Source organism: Lemur catta, chromosome 5 (genome assembly GCF_020740605.2).
Source record: "Lemur catta isolate mLemCat1 chromosome 5, mLemCat1.pri, whole genome shotgun sequence".
In the NCBI taxonomy this organism is placed as follows: Eukaryota; Metazoa; Chordata; class Mammalia; order Primates; family Lemuridae; genus Lemur; species Lemur catta.
This window is the reverse complement of record NC_059132.1, coordinates 46,163,842-46,182,969: the sequence shown is the minus strand read 5'-3', so window position 1 is coordinate 46,182,969 and position 19,128 is coordinate 46,163,842. Positions and strand designations below refer to the sequence as shown.

Below are 19,128 nucleotides of genomic sequence, written 5' to 3'. Positions count from 1 at the left end.
GCTTGCGCCTTTGACGGCCCCCTTCCGCGTCCGTCTGGGCGTGTGCTTGCTAAATAAAACTTTCTGCTGATGCCCCGCTACTTTGGTGTTTGGTTTCAATTCTTTGTCTCCAAGCACAGGAACCGACGATCACTGGCTGGAAACACAGCTGTTGGTCTAGGGCTGAAAACATGTCCCCAGGCCTCACCACGGCCACCTCTCCAGACGCCAGAATCTAGAGGCTCAGAAGTAAAACAGAAGTTTACAGTCAAATCCAGCATGTATTAAAAATATTACAAAAGCAGCAGTTTTATGACAAAACATTTAGCAGGGGTAGTATCTGGCCTGTCTGACTATAGGTTTAGGTGAAAACATCTAGCCATGAGACTGGCAAAACCCCAGTCTAAAAGGACAGCTGAATTTAAACCATGTCATTGAGGAAAGAACAAGTAAAAAATATTTTTTACGTGCCTCAGCCTTTTACATTAAAAAAAAAGCCTCTCATAGGCAGAAGACAGGAAAGTAAAGGTTGTTTATGGCTTGAAAGCAGAAAAACAGGTTTTCAGGCTTTACTGTGAATAGTTAGCAGGTGGCATTGTTACGCAAATGAAGCCTTGGTAATGGCCTTCAGAGAGAATGGGTGGCAAATGTTCCTCGTCAGACCTTTAAAGGTGTCAAACTCTCAGCTAATTTTTTTTTTTTTTTAAGATCAGCAAAGGGTAGTCCTGGCTCTGTGTTTGTGTGTGTGTGTGTGTGTGTGTGTGTGTGTGTGTGTGTGTGTGTATCTTTTCCCCCATAAAAGATAGCTTTGTAACAGTCATTTTAAAATATGTTAAATATACCTTGGGGCAAAACCTTCTAATCTCCTTAGTTCATTTTGAAGCTAAAAAGTTCTACATATTAAAAGCCAAACTGATAGTTTTGTAGAAATTTGGGTTAAAGATTGCTAGAGATAGAAGAAAGAATGAGAGAAAAAGAAATTGGGATAAACCAGGAGGGGAAAAAATAGCAAAATTTAAATATATCGGCCCATCTCCTCTTTAGTCAACTTCTTAGTTCTGTGAATAAATCAGCTTAGTTAGGTAGCTGTGTCCCATTCCAGGAGCTGGCATCATAAAGCAGTTTTTATTTTCTTTTATTTTTGAGACAGAGTCTTGCTCTGTCGCCCAGGCTAGAGTACAGTAGCATCAGCCTAGCTCACAGCAACCTTAAACTCCGGGTTCAAGCGATCCTCCTGCCTCAGCCTCCCCAGTAGCTAGGACTACAAATGTGTGCCACCACGCCTGGCTAATTTTTTCTATTTTTAGTAGAGATGGGGTCTCCGTCTTGCTCAGGCTAGTCTTGAATTCCTGACTTCAAGCAATCCTCCCACCTCGGCCTCCCAGAGTGCTAGGATTGCAGGTGTGAGCCACCATGCCAGGCCCATAGAGCAGTTTTTAAACAGAAGAAAGACAATTTTAAAATATCTAGTTGGGAAGCAAAACAATTGTCTAGGAGCAGAGATGCAAAGGGAGGTAAGAAGAAGGAAAGAATCAACTGTAAATATTTCATATGCTCCACTTTTTAAAAAATAGAGTCACTTTTAACTTTATATCACTCCCATTAGGGAGGTTATGAGAGACTCTTGATCTTGTTTGGAAAACTTGAAACACCAATTATGATCTTCATTGTTTTGGTAGGTTTGGTAGCCTCTTTCTTTTAGTTGAGCTCGAGGGTAAACTAGAGGTCTCCTAAGATTTTATTGTGGCCAGCAAAGCTTTAAATCATTTCAGGTTAGATTTCAAACACTTACAAGAATTTTTATAGTTTTTATGCATGTTGGTCACTAGTGTCTTGACGCCGTGGATCGGAAACGATTTCCTTAGAACTAAGGTTTTTATAACTGCTCTTACCTTTGTGAGAGCGTCCGTCCTCTCAGTGCCCGTAACATGAGCGCCCTCACAAACATTATGGATCAGCTGAGTCTGACTAGGTCCCCCCCCCAACCAGGGATCTACAAAAACATTCCTTCTGGGGTCTGGAATGGAGGGAACTGGGAAGAAATGAAGGGAAGAGATGGAGAGAATTAAAGTCTCCAAGATCTTTGTCCTGAAAGCAGGAGATCTTGGATCCAAGGGAGCTTACCCGAGCTTCTCCCAGCAAGATCAGGGAGATAACGGAGCTTCAGTGGGCTTGTGCAGACATCACTGTGTTGACCTCCAATGGCGCTGGGGAAAACCAGTGGTCTCCCAGGGTCCCTTTGCAGTTGACAATTTGTTAACTAGAAAAAAATTAATGAGGTTCATTCTTTGGAAAGAGGAAAGCTTTATTTCTTAGAAAGGGGTGCAACATGTTGGGTGGCCCATTCCGACAGGCTGGAAAGCAAAACCCCAGCCAGAAGCCAGGAACACGTGCTTCAAAGGACATACAAGAGGAAAAAGATTTTATACCGAGCAGGGTGGTCAAATATACATGTTTAACAAGCTCTAGAAGGAGTCATGAATATTTATGAAAAGAGAAATCATGCACATGTGCAATTCTGGTTTATCTCTCCCATCCCGTCATAGCTGGGAACTCAGCTGCAAAGTGTTTCTGGGGTCGGCTTGGCTGAGAGGAGTCCATTCAGTTAGCAGAGGGCTTGGGATTTTATTTTAGTTCACACCAGTTTGCAGATATGAGCTAGATTACAAGCTCTGAACCCCCTAACTGGGAGGAGGACCAGGTTTCCAGGAGAAGGACCCTGTAACACCCTGACAAACAGGCACAGTCATGATTCCCTCAGTCCTGCCAAGGGACCTCATGACTGTCCACTTGGGAAACGGAAACACTCAAGTGTTTGGAGGGCTGCTGGGACAGGGTCAGAACTGACACTGAGGCCTGGAGACCTGCAGCGTCATCGTGGTCCCCTTCACTGTTACTGTGGGGCAGATGGCGATCAATAGAGCCCTGCGCACGGTCTGGCAGCTCACAGTGGGCTCAGCAGGTCCACAGACCCACCGGTGGTTATTTCCCCAGTCCCCAAATGTGTAATTGGGATAGATATTCTGAGAAGTTGGCACAACCCATGCACTGGGGAAAGTAGACTTTTCTGAAACTGCTCCCATCCACCCAACCAAGACAGCAAATAAAATAGATTTACAGTATGTATCTCATCCAGGGAGAGGATGAGAGAATGGAGGAGAGATGATCATGAGATGTGTACGGGGAGATGGCCAAAATTAATGCTACCCTTAAGAATCTAAAAATAGCAGGTCGGTGCTTCCTACTATAACTCCATTCAATTAACCAGTCTGGCTCCTGAAGAATCTTGGTATGTCCTGGAGGAGAAAGGTAGATTGTGCAACTCCACCAGCCTCAGGCCCACATCGCCTCAGCTATGTTGCATTCACTGATTTTGCAAATGTGTCCTTCTCTAGCAGAAGAGGATCAGAAATACTTTGCATTTACATTATACTTTTTTTTTTTTTTTTTTTGCAGTTCACAGTACATTACTCACGATTTTGCCCCAGGTCCGTGTTTAACTCTTGTGCCTACATTATAATATAGTCTGAGGAGATTTGAACCCTTGGGACAACATGCAGAATGTCACACTGATCCACCACATCAGTAGCCTTTCCTAGGATCACTGAGGACTGTGATTTACTGAGATAGGATCCAGCACAACTGCGCGTTGCCCCAAGGGTGTATTCGACAGTAAACAAGGTGAGGCAGGGGACACACAACTGAGGGACCTGCTGAGCCTACCGTTCACTTCCTCACTCAAAAAACTACTGAGCTGATGGGAGGTTGGGATGGTCTCCTGGGATGCCACTAGGCTTCCAGCTTGGGGAGGACACCTGCAGGGGCCAGGCACGGTCCTCCAACGTGTGGAATGTGCTTTGACCTTGGTAGGGCTCCAAAGTGTTTCAGGGCTATTGAATCGGAAACAAGGGGCTAGAGTCTTCCTCTAATGCTTCCAATTTGTAGATGTTGATGGTGATCTGAAATGACCACGCAGCAGAAAAGCAAAAGTGAAGAACTATTACTAGTTCTAATTCTAATAGTTCTAATTGTAATTCGTTGTAATTCGCAAGTTAACCTGAAGGTGGTGCCATATTACTGCTTTTCCCGTTTGGGTCTCTTTTTTTTTTTTTTTTTTTTCCCGCCTCCCAGACTCTATCACTGTGGGTCGATATCCGCCTGGTTGTAACAAACTCGATGAAGCAAGGGCAGTCACTGATTCCCAAAATATTTGGAGTTAATTTTTTAACCAATACTGTCCGATATGCACGGTCCTTCAGAAAAATTTTTAAAAAATACTATCTGTCCATGAATAAAATTAAAATAAATCAGAGAATGCTAGACTGTAATTGAATTTAGGGAGCCTTGTGTGTAACGTATCATTTTCAGATAAGGAAGTTATTTTCAAAAAAAAAAAAAATTGGGCAGTAGTTGCCAGAGCCAACACACTGTGCCTCTAATCTTAGAGTTAGCTCTGTTACCCTCCTGTTGACTTCTCATGGGTCGTGATAAATAATTATTTCAAGAATTTGAGAACATCCTTATTGGAGATACTTTTTAAACCCAGGTTGGCAGTAATTATTACCCTGGGATGGGCAGAAGGATGTACAATCAACACGAGGAAACGTCCTTGCTTGATTACACCAAAGCTAAAGAGCCACAAGTCTACAGATTCGGATTAAAACGAAATAACACATTTAGGAAACCAGAGAATATTTATGGCTAAGAAGTGAGAAGAGGCATTACAGGATGTGAAAAGGTGGTGATAGCATAATTAATGTATCTTTGCTTCCTACAGAATTGCACACATTTTTAGGAAAATAACAGATACAATTAATCTTAGCCACTGACAGAGTGGACAATGAAATACACAGTGTAGTTTCAGGGGCACTAGGAAGTCTTCCTGAATCACTGAATCATAAATAGAATTAAGTTTTTATACCCATTATGGTGCCATTAAGGCCCATGAAGATGTAGAGTCCTGGAGAGATATGATTTGACTCCAAAGCAGAGATTCTTATGCTCTGGTTACAAGAACACTTTACAGTCTTAAGAATTATTAAGCCTCCCAAAGAGCTTTATGTGGGTTATATCTATCTATATCTATCATGTCAGACATTAACACTAAGAAATTTTTCATCATTGGAGCAATGACATCATCACTTGTCTTGTAGCTTCTGGAAAATTTCAGTATATATATGTGTGTGTGTGTGCATGTGCATGTGCATATCTATATGTGTGTGTGTGTGTGAGAGAATGAGAAGGGGAGAGAGTAAGAATCTAACAGTGAACAAAGTCTTAGCATTATCATGAGAACAATCGGACTTCATGGGTCCCTTAAAGGGTTTTTCAGGACTCCCATGAATGTCAGAATGTTGTTTCAGCTTCATGCCATGGGATTAGGTCTGATGGGTAGAGGTGTTGGGCAAGCCTAAAAATTTTTCAATTTTAATTGGTTAATCTTATTACATTACAAAGGGAAGAAAGCCCCTTGGTAAGGGATTGACTTGGTAGATACCACCTAAACTAGCATTGCCAAAAATGAAACAAACTGACTTTTGTTTCCTCCCACAGTGATACAATGAGAGGAATAAAAACATCACCTATGCAGCAGTCTTGTCAAAAATATTTAAATTAATTATAGTCATGAAGAAACAATCAGACATATCCTGATTGTAGGATATTCTACAAGACAACTGACCTGAACTCTTTTAAAAAGTCAATATCGCCCCACGCCAAAGAAAGGGCAGGGGGAGGGGAGGATGTTAGAGAATTTTGGACTAAAGGAGATGAAAGGAACAAGACCCCCAAATGCAATGTGTGATTGGTGATTGGCTCCTGGGATCCTGAATTATGTGCCACCCACTCCCCAAGCCTACACAGTACATTTTGGGCCAATTGGAATATTATTATAGAATATAATAATAAATTATTGTATCAATGTTAATTTTTTTTGTAATAATGGTATTGTGGTTTGTAGGAGGATACCTTTGTTCTCAGGAGATATTAAAATATATGCTGAAATGTTTAGAGGTGAAATGTCATGATGTCTGTAATGTATTTCCAAATCACTTAGAGGAAAAAAATCTTTATTCTTTTGTTTTGTTTTGTTAATTTCAGATAGATATAGACATAGATAGAGACACGCACATGTATCTCCAGAGAGGAGACAAAAAGAGACAGTAAATCAGTGTGGCAAGTAGTTAGCCAATGGTGAACCTGAGTAAAGGGTATGTGAATGTTTACTACAATGGTCTTTCAACTTTCCTGTCTGGTTTAAATTTTTTCAAATAAAAGGGTGGAAAAAATATGAAAGTCAAAGACAACATACTCGAAAAAATATTTGCAATTCGTATCCTAAAAAAAATTTATAATTTTTCTAAAATATAAAGCGTTTCTAAAATCAGTAAGAGAAAGATGAGCTCAGTAGAAATAGGAGTGAAGGGAATGAAGAGATAGTTCCTAGGAAATGAAACTGAAATGTCACTTAAACATGAAAAAGATACTCAGTGTCTCTTGTAATAATAGAAATGCAAATTAAAACCATGCTGAAATCACATTTCAAATCTATCAGATTGGCAAAATTCCGAAAGTCTGATAACTATTGGTGACACTGTAGTGTCTATTGGGTGAGTCTATGAGGAAATTGGCACTTTTAAACCTTGTTGGGGGAATACTTATTGGAACAGCCCCAACTATCAAAATTACAAATATGCATATCCTATGACCTCCAAATATACCTGTACACATATAAAATGATATGTATAAAAGGCTATCCAACCCAAGCCTGTCCATCAACAGGATAATACAGGCCCGGCGCGGTGGCTCATGCCTGTAATCCTAGTACTCTGAGAGGCCAAGGCGGGTGGATCGCTGGAGGTCAGGAGTTCGAGACCAGCCTGAGCGAGACCCCGTCTCTACTAAAAATAGAAATAAAAATTATCTGGACAACTAAAAATATATATAGGAAAAATTAGCCAGGCATGGTGGCGCATGCCTGTAGTCCCAGCTACTCGGGAGGCTGAGGCAGTAGGATCGCTTAAGCCCAGGAGTTTGAGGTTGCTGTGAGCTAGGCTGATGCCACAGCACTCACTCTAGCCCGGGCAACAAAGTGAGACTTTGTCTCAAAAAAAAAACAAAAAAACAGGATAATACATTGGTAATATAATTATGTACTAAGGCCAATGATGTATTCTTTTATAATGGGAAAAAGAATAAGGAGGCTCCCTTTATACTGATTTAAAAATATCTCTGAGATATTGTTAGTGAGAAAGGCAAGGTACAGAATTCTGTGTGCAATATGCTACTTTTATGTAAAAGAGGGAATATAAAAATCTGTACTTCAAGACAAAGAGAAGACAGACCACAGACTGGGAGAAAACATTTGCAAAAGACATATCTGATAAAGGACTTGTATCCAAAATATACAAAGAACTCTTAAAACTGAATAATAAGAAAACAAATGACCTGATTTAAAAATGGGCCAAAAACCTTAAGACACCTCACCAAAGAAGATACACAGATGGCAAATAAGCACATGAAAAGATGCTCCAAGTCACGTCATTACAGAAATGCAAATTAAAATGACAATGAGATACTACTAGATACACCTGTTAGAACCACTACTAAATGCTGATGAGTGTATGGAGAGGGGGGAGCTCCCGCTCTCTGCTGGGAGTGCAAAGTGGTACAGCCACTTTGAAAGACAGTCTGGCAGGTTCTCACAAAACTAAACATATACTCTTACCATACAACGTGGCGATCAAGCTCCTTAGTATCTATCCAAATGAATTGAAAACTTATGTCTGTACAAAAGCCTGGACACAGATGTTTCCAGCAGTTTTATTCATAATTGTCAAAGACTGGAAGCAACCAAGATGCGTGAAGCAGGTGCATGGATAAAGTATGGCACATCCAGACAATGAAATATTATTCAGTGCTAAAAAGAAATGAGTCATCAGGCTATGAAAAGGCATGGAGGAACCTTAAATGCATATTACTAAGTGAAAAAAGCCAATCTTAAACATCTACATCCTGTATGATTCCAACTCTGTGACATTCTGGAAAAGGCAAAACTCTAGAGACAGTAAAAAGACCAGTGGTTGCCAGGAGTTAGCGGGGAAGAAGGAGGAATAGGTGGAGCACGGAGGATTTTCAGGGCAGAGAAACTACTCTGCGTGTAGACACTGTAATGGTGCCTACATGTCTTTATACATTTGTCCAAACCCATAGAATGTCCAGCACCAAGACTGAGTGAAGCCTCATGTAAACTATGGACTTTGGGTGATAATGGTGCATCCACGGTCCACGTTGGTTCATCAGTTGTAACAAATGGACCACTCCAGTGCAGGGTGTTGATGGTGGGAGAGTCTGGGGCTGGGCAGAGGTATATGGCAACGCTCTGTACTTTCCACTCAGTTTTGCTGTAAACCTAAAATTGCTCTAAAAAAATAAAGTCTATTAAAAATTGATACTAATATTTGCTTGTTTCTAATTTAGGAAGGATACCCATGTTTATGGAGGAGGAGATTGGATAGATGAGAAATAGTGTTAGAAGAGACTTTTTCCACTGTATATCTTTTTAGGTTTTTTGATTTTAAATATGTGACTATAATACCTACTAAAAATTGAATGCAAAGGAATTTATAAAGTAGTACATATTCACTGAAAACCTTAAAATACCAAAATGTGTAAAGTTATAAATTAGAGAATTACCACTAACAGTTTGGGTGGGTATAATTTCAGGCTGATGATGTAGGTTCCAGCATCTGCCCTACCCACACCCCATGCCCACCACGGACACACGCACACTCACTGCGGGGGAAGACAGAGAACACACACCCCATACAAACAGAGGTACAGACATACAGATCTAGACAAGTTCTAGATCTTGCTTTTTGTACTCAACAGCGTATCACGGATTTCCTTCTATGTCAATATGTAGAGATCTACCTCACTGTCTATAACCTGGCTGCTTGGTATTCTACAGAGTGCATGTGCCATAACTCCCCCAATTTCTCCCCTATTAATGAACATTTAGTTGGGGGCGGGGGTGGGGCTTGTGTTGATTTTTACTTTGAGAACTATTGGCAGAGCCGTGGTTTTACCCTGCAGAGTTCAGAGCCAGACTGTGAGTTTCCATCCCGAGACCCCGGTGTTCTGGCTGCGTGGCCTTGTGCGTGTTACTCTCTGAGCATTCGCTCCCTCCTCTATACAGTGGGTGTCTTCGTATCTTGCCTCGTTGAATTCTGAGGATTGAGGGAAAAAAATCAACCCGCTCATAATCAAAATACTTTTATATATTCAGTGGTTCACTGTGACAAAGACTGTCTCCTTTGAGCGAACTTGGGTTGGACTTGTCTGAGGCCTCTGCTGGAGTAGGCCTGGTGAGGTTCCCTCTCTGTCCTTGTAGAATCCAGTTTGAGCAGGAATCTTGCTAAGTTGGTGGAAAAACGCCTACCCTTGCTTGTGTCTTATCACCCTCATCTGCCTCTAGCCAGAATCTTATCAAGTCAGTTTAGCCAGAAACACTGTATCTCTGATGTTTCCTCTCAGTAATTTTCCAGCCACAGAAGCCCATCCCCCCACACTGCTCCTTGGTTATAAACCCTACTTGTCCTTGCGGGAGGCAGAGTAGAGAACAATGCCTCTCTCCACCGCAAGACCCTAACGCTGTAGCCCTATACCGATGGTTGCAGCCCCCCTGGAATAAAAACTCTGCCCTACCATCTTTAACAAGTGTTTTTTATAATTTTTTTCTTTAACAAGTGAATATATAAAAAGCATTTATCCCCTGTCTGTCCAGAGGGAGAGCCCTGATTTGTCATGTGTGCCGATTTCATGGTCTAAACTCTCCCGCCGTGGCCAATGTCAAGGCACCAATGTGAAGCCACTGAATGCAGAGTTGGGAGGAGAGGCCCACAGACAGCTCTCCGGAGCCAGGTAAGAGCTCCTGTATGCCATGGTGGGATGCATTTTAAAAATCAGAAACCCCAGACAAATACTGTGACCCTCTTTCTTTTCAAATGTAGGTCTGAATCTCCTTTCCAATGTACAGATGACCAGGTTTACCATGGTTCTTCTCCTCAAAATGTTTGAATCTCTTTTCAGGTGTACTTTTGACCACGTTTGTATAGTCACTCCCCCTCCCTCCCTTTTCAAAATGTGCACTGTACGTTTGTTTACTTACGACTACAAGGACGACTCCCCGGTGGATCTCAAAATAGTCTGTGGAAAGGGGAGGGTGGGGGCCCAATCTTGGGTCAGCTCGTATAAAAACAAAGACAATATAAAAACCTTACATCTTGACACCTGAGATGAAGCGATATGTACTTGCCTCATTTCTTCCTGCTGACAGACGTTTTAGTAAACAGCCAAAGCCATATTTTTAAAAACGCCCATCTATGGTCTTATAGGCACAGCAGAATTTAGTGAGTTAATACATGTGATATACTTGGGTAAATGTTTAGATCATCATAAGGGCTTAACAAAATAAAGTTAGCTACTGTTATATCTTTGTGCAGCTGAAAATAATTCTATAGGAAAAATTTTTTTTTTAATTTATTTATTTATTTATTTTTATTTTAGCATTTAATGGGGGTACAAAAGTTTAGGTTATGTATATTGCCGTTGCCCCCCCCCAATCAGAGCTTCAAGCATGCCCATCCCCCAGACAGTGCGCATCGCACTCATTATGTATGTATGCACCCATCCCCTCCCCACCCCACATCTGCCTGACACCCAATTAATGTTATTCCTAAATGTGCTCTTAGGTGATGATCAGTGAAACCAATTTGATGGTGAGTACATGTGGTGCTTGTTTTTCCATTCTTGGGATACTTCACTTAGTAAGATGGGTTCCAGCTCTATCCAGGAAACATAAGAGATGCTATATCACCATTATTTCTTATAGCTGAATAGTACTCCATGGTATACATATACTACATTTTATTAATTATAGGAAAAATTCTTGAAGTGGATTTACTGGACAAACAGTATAAGCACATAATATTTGGATAGATATTGCCATACTGCTTCCAAAAGGTTATAATAATTTACACTCCATCGACAGTATATGAGTACACTTTCCCCATCCCAGCCAACATGAATAGCATCAAACCTTTCAATCTTAGTCATATTTGCAAAATATTTATCTTACCATTATTTCATTTGCATTTTCCTAACTCTAGTGCATGTGTTTGAAGATCTTTTCACGTTTATATGTTAATTAACATTTCTGTTTCTTCAATGAATCTCCCACTTATATCTTTTGCCTATTTTCCTATTGGGTTGTCTTTTTTATAGATTTATATGAGTGTTTTTATATTGTAGATATTAATCTTTTGTTTCCTATGTTGCATATACTTTATCTTATCTGTCACTAGTCCCTTAAAATTGTTTATTGTGCCTTTCACTGAACAGAATTTTATATGAGTCAAGTCGATCTTATCTCTTAAGGTTTCTGGGAGTTTTCTGCTTAGGAAAACCTTATCCAAGCCAAGATCATAAAAGTATTCCTGTATGTATTTTCCAATACTTCTATAGTTTCCCCCCCTCCCAAAAAAAAAGTTTGGGGACCTAGAACTTACTTTATTTATGATGTAAGGTAGCCATCTCTATCAGTTTGTGTTCTTAACTCTACCTAACTTCACCAATAAGAAAGGATGTTAAAAGGATAAGAAAAGAGTTTATAGAACTGAAAACAAAGCTGAAGATATGAGCTTGGAAAAAATGGGAATAAGAGGAAGGGCTATCTCTTAGCTAAATCAGTCTCTTGCTCAAGACTCAAATCCCAGGAAAGAACATCTCGTGGACCTACTTTGTGCTAAGAAGAAATCCAAGGCAAGGCAGGGACCCACCTTGATGTTCAACTCCTTTTTCTGCGAATGCCAGAAAAAAGGAGAAAGAGAATGTTGGGCAAAAATGACAGCAGTCTTCATTTTCCTCCAAATCGATAACCAATGTCTTGCCACTTTTTATTCACCATCTCGTCCTTTCTTATACTCCCCCATGTAGAGATGGGTCTGTGTTTGGACTCTGTTGACTGGCCCGTCATGTTCCTGAGCTGCTATCACATCTTGTGAGTTGCTGCAGGTGTATCACGTCTCAGCATCTACTAGGAAAAGTCTTTCCTCATTATTCTTTTTCAACTATTTCTTGCCTTTTTTATGCACTTACTCTTCAAGGGAAACATTTGCGATTAACTTGTCATGTTTTTAAAAAATCATGATGGGATTTTTTAAATTTGCAGTTACACTGAATGCTTTGGTTTAATTCAGAGAGAAGGCTGAATCTTCTCACTGAGGAGCATGCTACATCTCTCCATTGATTCTGACTTTTAGAAAAACACAGGATTGAATAATTTGATTCTAAAATATGGACCTACTTCAGAGGCAATATTTTAGGGGATTATCATCCATTTATGCCTGAATGAGTTTATCAGGTTTTGTTTTTTGTTTCTGCTTTTGATGAGCAGATTTTTAAATAAAACAATGAGTCAAACCTAAGATGGTACAAAGAAATGAAAACTGGAGGGTTAGAGTTAAATGAGAGAACCCCAGAATTCTGTTCTAAACATTTCATAATTTCTCCAGTTCATAACTTTGCCCCCCCCCCATCCCCAAATGCCCTTGAAATGGTTCAGGCTTTAAAAAGTTCATGAAACAACCCCCATGATGAGCTGAAATAAAAAAAAAAAAAAAAAAAGTTCATGAAACAGATGGGTTATCATTATGGTGGGTACAAGCATATGATTCACATTTTGCATCTCTTAAAGGCAACAGAGAGGACAGTAGAGTGGGACTGGCTCCTCCCAAACCTTCAGAATTTCACTTGACTGTCTTCATGTCTTGACAATAAAATGTCATCAATCACGGATCCCCTTTCTATGGCGATAAAATATTAGAACACATGCATCACCCAGAATAAGGAAGACTTCATAAGGGCCACCCCTTTGAAATACCACAGGGACAAAATTATTGTCATGATTCAAAGTATTTCTACTAGCAAAGTAAACCGAAACCAGGAGATTTAGGCAACTATGGCTTATATTTCAACAAAAAGACTTCTTTTTAGACAAACAAGAGAAGCTGAGTACTTGGCTACCTTGAAGTCAAGATCTTTCAGAAGACACAAAAGAAAAAAATTCACATTTTTTACGAAAATTTTTTATCTGCACACTCTGACCTTGAGGCCTGGATTGGCAGTATTGTTAAAAGTTTAAACTGGTATTTAGAGGAGGCTGGCTAAGGCTTTTTGAAAAGTTCCTTCTCCAGTGTTACACACAGGCCCTGTGTCTAGGCACCTACTGAAGTACCTGAGGCCTTTTACAACTACCTGGTTAGTATGACATGCTATAAATCGGTCTCCCTTGGCCCTTGGCACCTACTCACTCTCTCTCTCTCTCTTTTAGAGACAGGGTATTGCTCTGTTGCCTAGGCTAGAGTGCAGTGGCATAATTATAGCTCACTGCAACCTTGAACTCCTGGGCTCAAATGATCCTCCTACCTCAGCTTCCCAAGTAGCTAGGACTACTAGGACTAAAAAATTAGCCACCACTCCTGGCTAATTTTTTTTTTTCCTGTAGGTGTGGGGTCTCACTATGTTGCCAAGGCTGGTCTTGAACTCCTGGACTCAATTGATCCTCCTGCCTTGGCCTCCAGGCATGAGCCAACGCACTGGATCCCCTTGGCCTGTTTTGGATACAGTGCTTTCTCTGCTTGTCTCAATTTTTTTCTTGGGTTGCTTGAAAATAGGCAGATTCTCTCAGGAAGAATTTTTGGATTTCCCTAATCCTTCATACCCCTTGTCAAGATGCTACTTAGTTAACATTTATACTTTTCCTTTTGAAGCATGCCAGCAGCACTTTTCATTATGACCTCTGTCCTCATTATCATCCTCACCATCAGCAAGCATTTCTTGAGGTTTAGTGCAGGAATTCTATTCTCCTGAGCAATGGAAAAAGTGACAACGTGTAAGTCATCGTTGCTGCATTTAAGAGCATCAGATCTACTTGGGGAGATAAAGTCTCTTCACAAAGATATAGATAGCAGAGAAACAAAACCATGAAGAGGTACCCCACAGGGTAGAGTCCCTAGGAACCAGAAGAGGCTGCTGTCGTTGCTGGGGGCTGTGCTGACTGGGTAGGTGGGAACAGAGCAGGTGGGTCCACGGTTGGACCACATGGGAGGCCAGGGCTGAGTTCTAGGAAGAAGGCAGGTAGGTGATCGTGCAGGGGGAGCTGGGAAGGGTACAACCGGAAGATATTACAAGCAAAGTCTTCAACTTCATAGAGACAGAAAGTAGAATAGCCATTTCCAGGAATGGGGGTGGTGGGAGGGGGAGTTAGTGTTTAATTGACAGTTTCAGGAGATGGATGGTGCTGATGTTGCACAACAGTGTGAATGTGATTAATGCCACTGAATTGTACACTCCAGCTAAGGCCAGGTTCGGTGGTTCATGCCTGTAATCCCAGCACTTTCGGAGAATCACTTGAGGCCAAAAATTCAAAACAAGCCTGAGCAACATAGCAAGACCCCATCTCTACAAAAAAAAAAAAATTAATTAAAAATTAGTTGGGTGTGGTGGCACAAGCCTGTAGTCCCAGCTACTCAGGAGTCTGAGGCAGGAGGATTGCTTGAGCCCAGGAGTTCAAGGCAGCAGTGAGCTATGATTGTGCCTTTGCACTCCAGCCTGGGTGACAGAGTGAGACACTGTCTCAAAAATAAAAATACAAATAAAAAAGTAAAATAAAATACAAAATTTAAAAAATAATAAGTATACCTATTTTTTTTAAAAAGCAAAGTCTTAGCCAGGCACGGTGGCTTGTGCCTGTAATCCCAGCACTCTGGGAGGCCAAGGCAGGAGCATCGATTCAGCTAAGGAGTTTGAGACCAGCCCGAGCAAGAGCGAAACCCCATCTAACAAAAAAAATTAGCCAGGCGTGGTGGCGTGGGACTGTAGTCCTAGCTACTCAGATGCTGATGCAGGAAGATCGCTCGAGACCAGGAGTTTGAGGTTGTGGTGAGCTGTGATGAGGCCACTGCACTCTCCCCAGGGCAACAGAGTGAGACTCTGTCTCAAAAAAAAAAAAGCAAAGGCTTAAGAATTGGGAATACTACGGGCTAAGCACCACGACAGAGAAAACAAGTAATCTTGCTAGGATTTTGAAGAGGCCCAATAAATAACTCTTTTCCTCACCTGAATTATGAATCAATTGAATAACTAGACAAAAGTCTAATTTAAATGCCAGCTCTATTTATTTTTTGATAAAATCCCTTTCCAGTTATTTGATTTGGATTCTATGGGAGCTATTTTACAATTCTATAAATTATAGATAACTGATAGCAAAGCAAAATAATTTCTTTCTATAGACAAAATTACAGATTTATTATTATTCTTGCCTAATGACACGAAAATAAATTCTGTCCAATACCTACTGTGGAAAAACCAGTTTTGCCTTCACTTGTAAATACATTTAAATATTCCTGATCTATAAATGTTTCTCTTGTTTTCATTTTCCTTTGAGTTGGTGGTGACACTTCACTAGTTTTCTCATTAATGAGTTAAATAAAATCTTTAACTTGTGTTCATTTTATATCTGCAAATAGTGCTTTTATCTTTTAACTATCCATTAACAGCATCTAGCTTAGCATGAGAACCAGATGGGCCTACGAATTGAATTTCTAAATTAGATGAATAGGCAGTGTCCAACCAGGACAAGGGATCTGCTCAAGGAGGACCTAAGACATGGAGCAGAGAACTCATGCCTCCAAGGGCCAACTTGCTTTTGAGAAAAAACAGAGAGATTGAGCCAAGTACACCAGTTTATTTTCCTTACCAACTGGATAAATCACTTCTTTTCCTGGGACAGAAAAAGAGAGGAATTGCAATAACCGAGTTCCTTTCTCATGAAAGGAAATACAAGGTGCAGGGAAGATGCTCCTTCCTGTAAATCTATTTTGACCTACACAGTGTTTCCTAAAATATAGAACACATTAACACATGGCATAATTTCAGGTGGCATAGGTGCATGGAGTTAAGTAATGTTGAATCATAAAGTAAAAAGAAAGCTATCTACGATGAGAAAAAAATCTTAATTTTTTTTCTACTCCTCTGCAATAGTTGTGAATTTCCATTTCAACGAAGAGAAAGCTGGCCTCATGTTCAAAGTATGGTGGTGCACGCCTGTGATCCTAGCACTCTGGGAGGCCAAGCCAGGAGGATCACTTGAGGCCAGGAGTCTGAGGTTGCTGTGAGCTAGGCTGACATTACCACATTCTAGCCTGGGCAACAGAGCGAGACTCTGTCTAAAAAAAAAAAAAAAAGATTCAAAGCCTTTGGCGGACAACCAAACCTAGCCTGCTTTGTTTTCATTGTATCTATTTTAAGTTATCTGTGATATACAGCAAATTATGTTGGTTTTTCAGTTTACAGTCATGAATGTAAGGCTTCCTTTGGGATTCATTTAGTATGTGAGTAAATATTTTAAAAATTACAAAGTAAAATGCAGGTGGAGCATAGTTACGGCGGAAACACACCAAGGCGGTGTACAAATGGGAAGAGACGTTTGACTGGAGCCCATGGTTAGCCAGGGCAGTAGGGAGAGACATTCCACTAGCCGGGGGACTAGGAGAAACCAAACTGTGCAAGACTGTAAATGCCAAGTGAAGAAGTTTGTATCTTGTCCCACAGGCCATGGGGTATTGTTAGAGATTTTTGAGCAGGGTCAAGATATTTAGGAATATTAATCTGGTGGCAGAGCATAAAGTGAGATTGTATATTGGCCATTCCCTCCTCTTGGAATACTGTTTCCCAGGTACTTGCATGCCTAACTTGTTCCCTCTTTTAGCTCTTTGTTAAAATGTCACCTTCTTAATGAAGCTCACCTTGACCAGCTTATTGACACTGGCCTTGGTCTTTTTATTTGCGTGTTGGGAGGAGGATATTTCAAGATTTTTGCGGGGGGGGGGGAGTCACAGACCCCTTTGTAGACCTGCTTCTCCCAGTCATCCTTATCCTGCCGAAACATTTCTTCTCCATAGCGTTTATCATCTTCTAACATTCTCTGACATAGCTGACTTATTTTGTGTACTGCTGATTTTTTTCTCCCCCTACCCGGCTTTATTGAGATATACTTGACAAATAAAAACCGCATCTATCAATATTTAAGGTATACAACATAATATTTTGATATATACACACACTGTGCAATGATTGCCCCAATCGAGCTCATTGATATGTTCCTCCCCTCACATAGTTACCTCTTTAGTGTGTGTGGTGAGAACATTTAAAATCTACTCTCTTAGCACATTTCAAGTATATATGTACTGTTTATTTTTTTGTCCCCCTTCTCCTCAAAAACTCCATGAGGATAAGGATCTACTATGTGTCTGGCATGTAGTAGGTGCTCAATAAATATCTGTGGCCTGAATGTGGAGACACATGACGTGGGAACCCGCAGAAGGTGAAGGGACCATTGTTGGGGAGGTGGCCGTGGAAGCGGGGACAAGAGATGAATATGAGGACATGTCCACAGAGCGCAGGTGCTCACTGGAAGGGAGAGTGGGCAGGATTCCAGGTGACTTCAAGGACTGGGAGCACAGGCAGCTGCTGAAGGACCCTCTGTGGAGAACACTCAGCAAGTCTAGCGAAGGGCTGGCCCAAGGGAAAGATCATGGTTTTCCTCCTATTAAGCTTAACAGGGTCGTCAGCATCCCCAGTGACAACATGCCGTGCTGGGAAAACATAATTAAAATCAAAATCTTCTCCCAACCCAGAAAACTTCTCCAAAAAGGTAGCAGAAAGACAGTTTTATTATTGAATAAGCATTACACCGGAATACAAGGCACATCACAGGCAATCTACCGAGAGTTTGGTTGCAAAAACAGGAAGAAATCTCCCCCACGTGTGAACCTGGCAGATGCAGCCCACGTTCTCAAGATGAACGGCAGCCCAAGTGAGAGGACTCCACAGCACCACGTATTACATGCAGTTCATCCTAAATTCACCTGGCAACGGGGTTGGCTGTCTGTCGTAGGTAACTGGCTTTATACACAAAGAAAACAAACTTCTCACATACCTTCATGACAGGAGGTAGTTTGGCAACTTGGAGCCAGGCACCTCCTGCTTTTCTTAGGCTCTCACCCTCCCGCAGAAACCGGGAGGTCGACAGTGGGGAAAAATGTGCCCGGGGAGCTGCACTCCAGCACCTCTCTGCTTAGCTGTGCCCGGCAGCTGAGTCAGCGACAAGATGGGAGACGTAGACTCAGGCTTCTGCAGGGAGGCGGAAAGCTCAGGAGAAGCACTTACGTGACCGGGGTTTAAGTCCCCAGTCCTCAGTATCTTGACATTACACATATGCTTTTATTCAGCTTTATGCAGAACTGGCTTAGCAGCTTGAGCAGGCTCTTATGAGAACTGTCTTTTCTCAGATCAGCTATCTGTTGCAATGAGCGCTTCCTTCTCTGCTTCTGTGGTCAGGAGTGTGGGGAGTGCCCTAATGAGGCGGAGTGTTGATGGAATGTCTTGTGCAACCAGGAAGGTTAGCACAGGGCTATCTTGTGACAGAGATGTCTGGCAGGGTGGAAGTTGGTAGGGAGCAGCCTGGTAAGTATTTTCCTAGCATTCCTACTGCGGCCAGGTAAGAGTGTCTTTGGCCCTGGCTGTACTTCTTGTCCTCCATGCCTGAGACCAGGACACCTGCCTGTCTGACGTGTCTACCTTCTCTCTCTCTCCCTTCTATTTCCCACTATCCTGTAGCCAGAAGGGCGGGCTCTGCCCATGTGATGTCTTCCTCATCTCTGTCTTCCTCCTTCCTGACTCCAATGTTGTGGTTGTTTTCTCTACACATTGAAAGGAGTCTGTAATCAGATTATTCTGGATTTATCCCTTATTATACTAAATAGGAACTAAAGGGCTTTGGGAAAAAAAAAAATCTCTCCTCACATAAAACCTGTCTTTCAAGTGTATTGTTTTGATGCAAAATCCTGTGTCAGAAGCTGAAAAATACTTTTTTTCCCCCATCCCTCCATCACAAAGGTTAATCCACTTCTAGAAAATGGGTGCCTTGGGTTGAGAAAAAGGAATTCATCTACATCTACACTCTACACAGAAAGAAGAGGGAGAGAGAGAGAGAGGAAGGAAGGAAGGAAGGAAGGAAGGGAGGGAGGG

The 19,128-nt window shown here is 41.4% G+C and overlaps 1 long non-coding RNA gene across 1 annotated transcript; it reads right to left on the bottom strand.

Moving 5' to 3' along the window:
- LOC123638233 lies at positions 1 to 18,411 on the bottom strand. Its single transcript, XR_006735254.1, has 3 exons — positions 18,038 to 18,411; positions 2,104 to 2,239; positions 1 to 221 (listed from the first exon to the last, which is right to left on the bottom strand). It is a non-coding gene; the product is annotated as an uncharacterized LOC123638233 (long non-coding RNA).
- Positions 18,412 to 19,128: the final 717 nt, after the last annotated feature.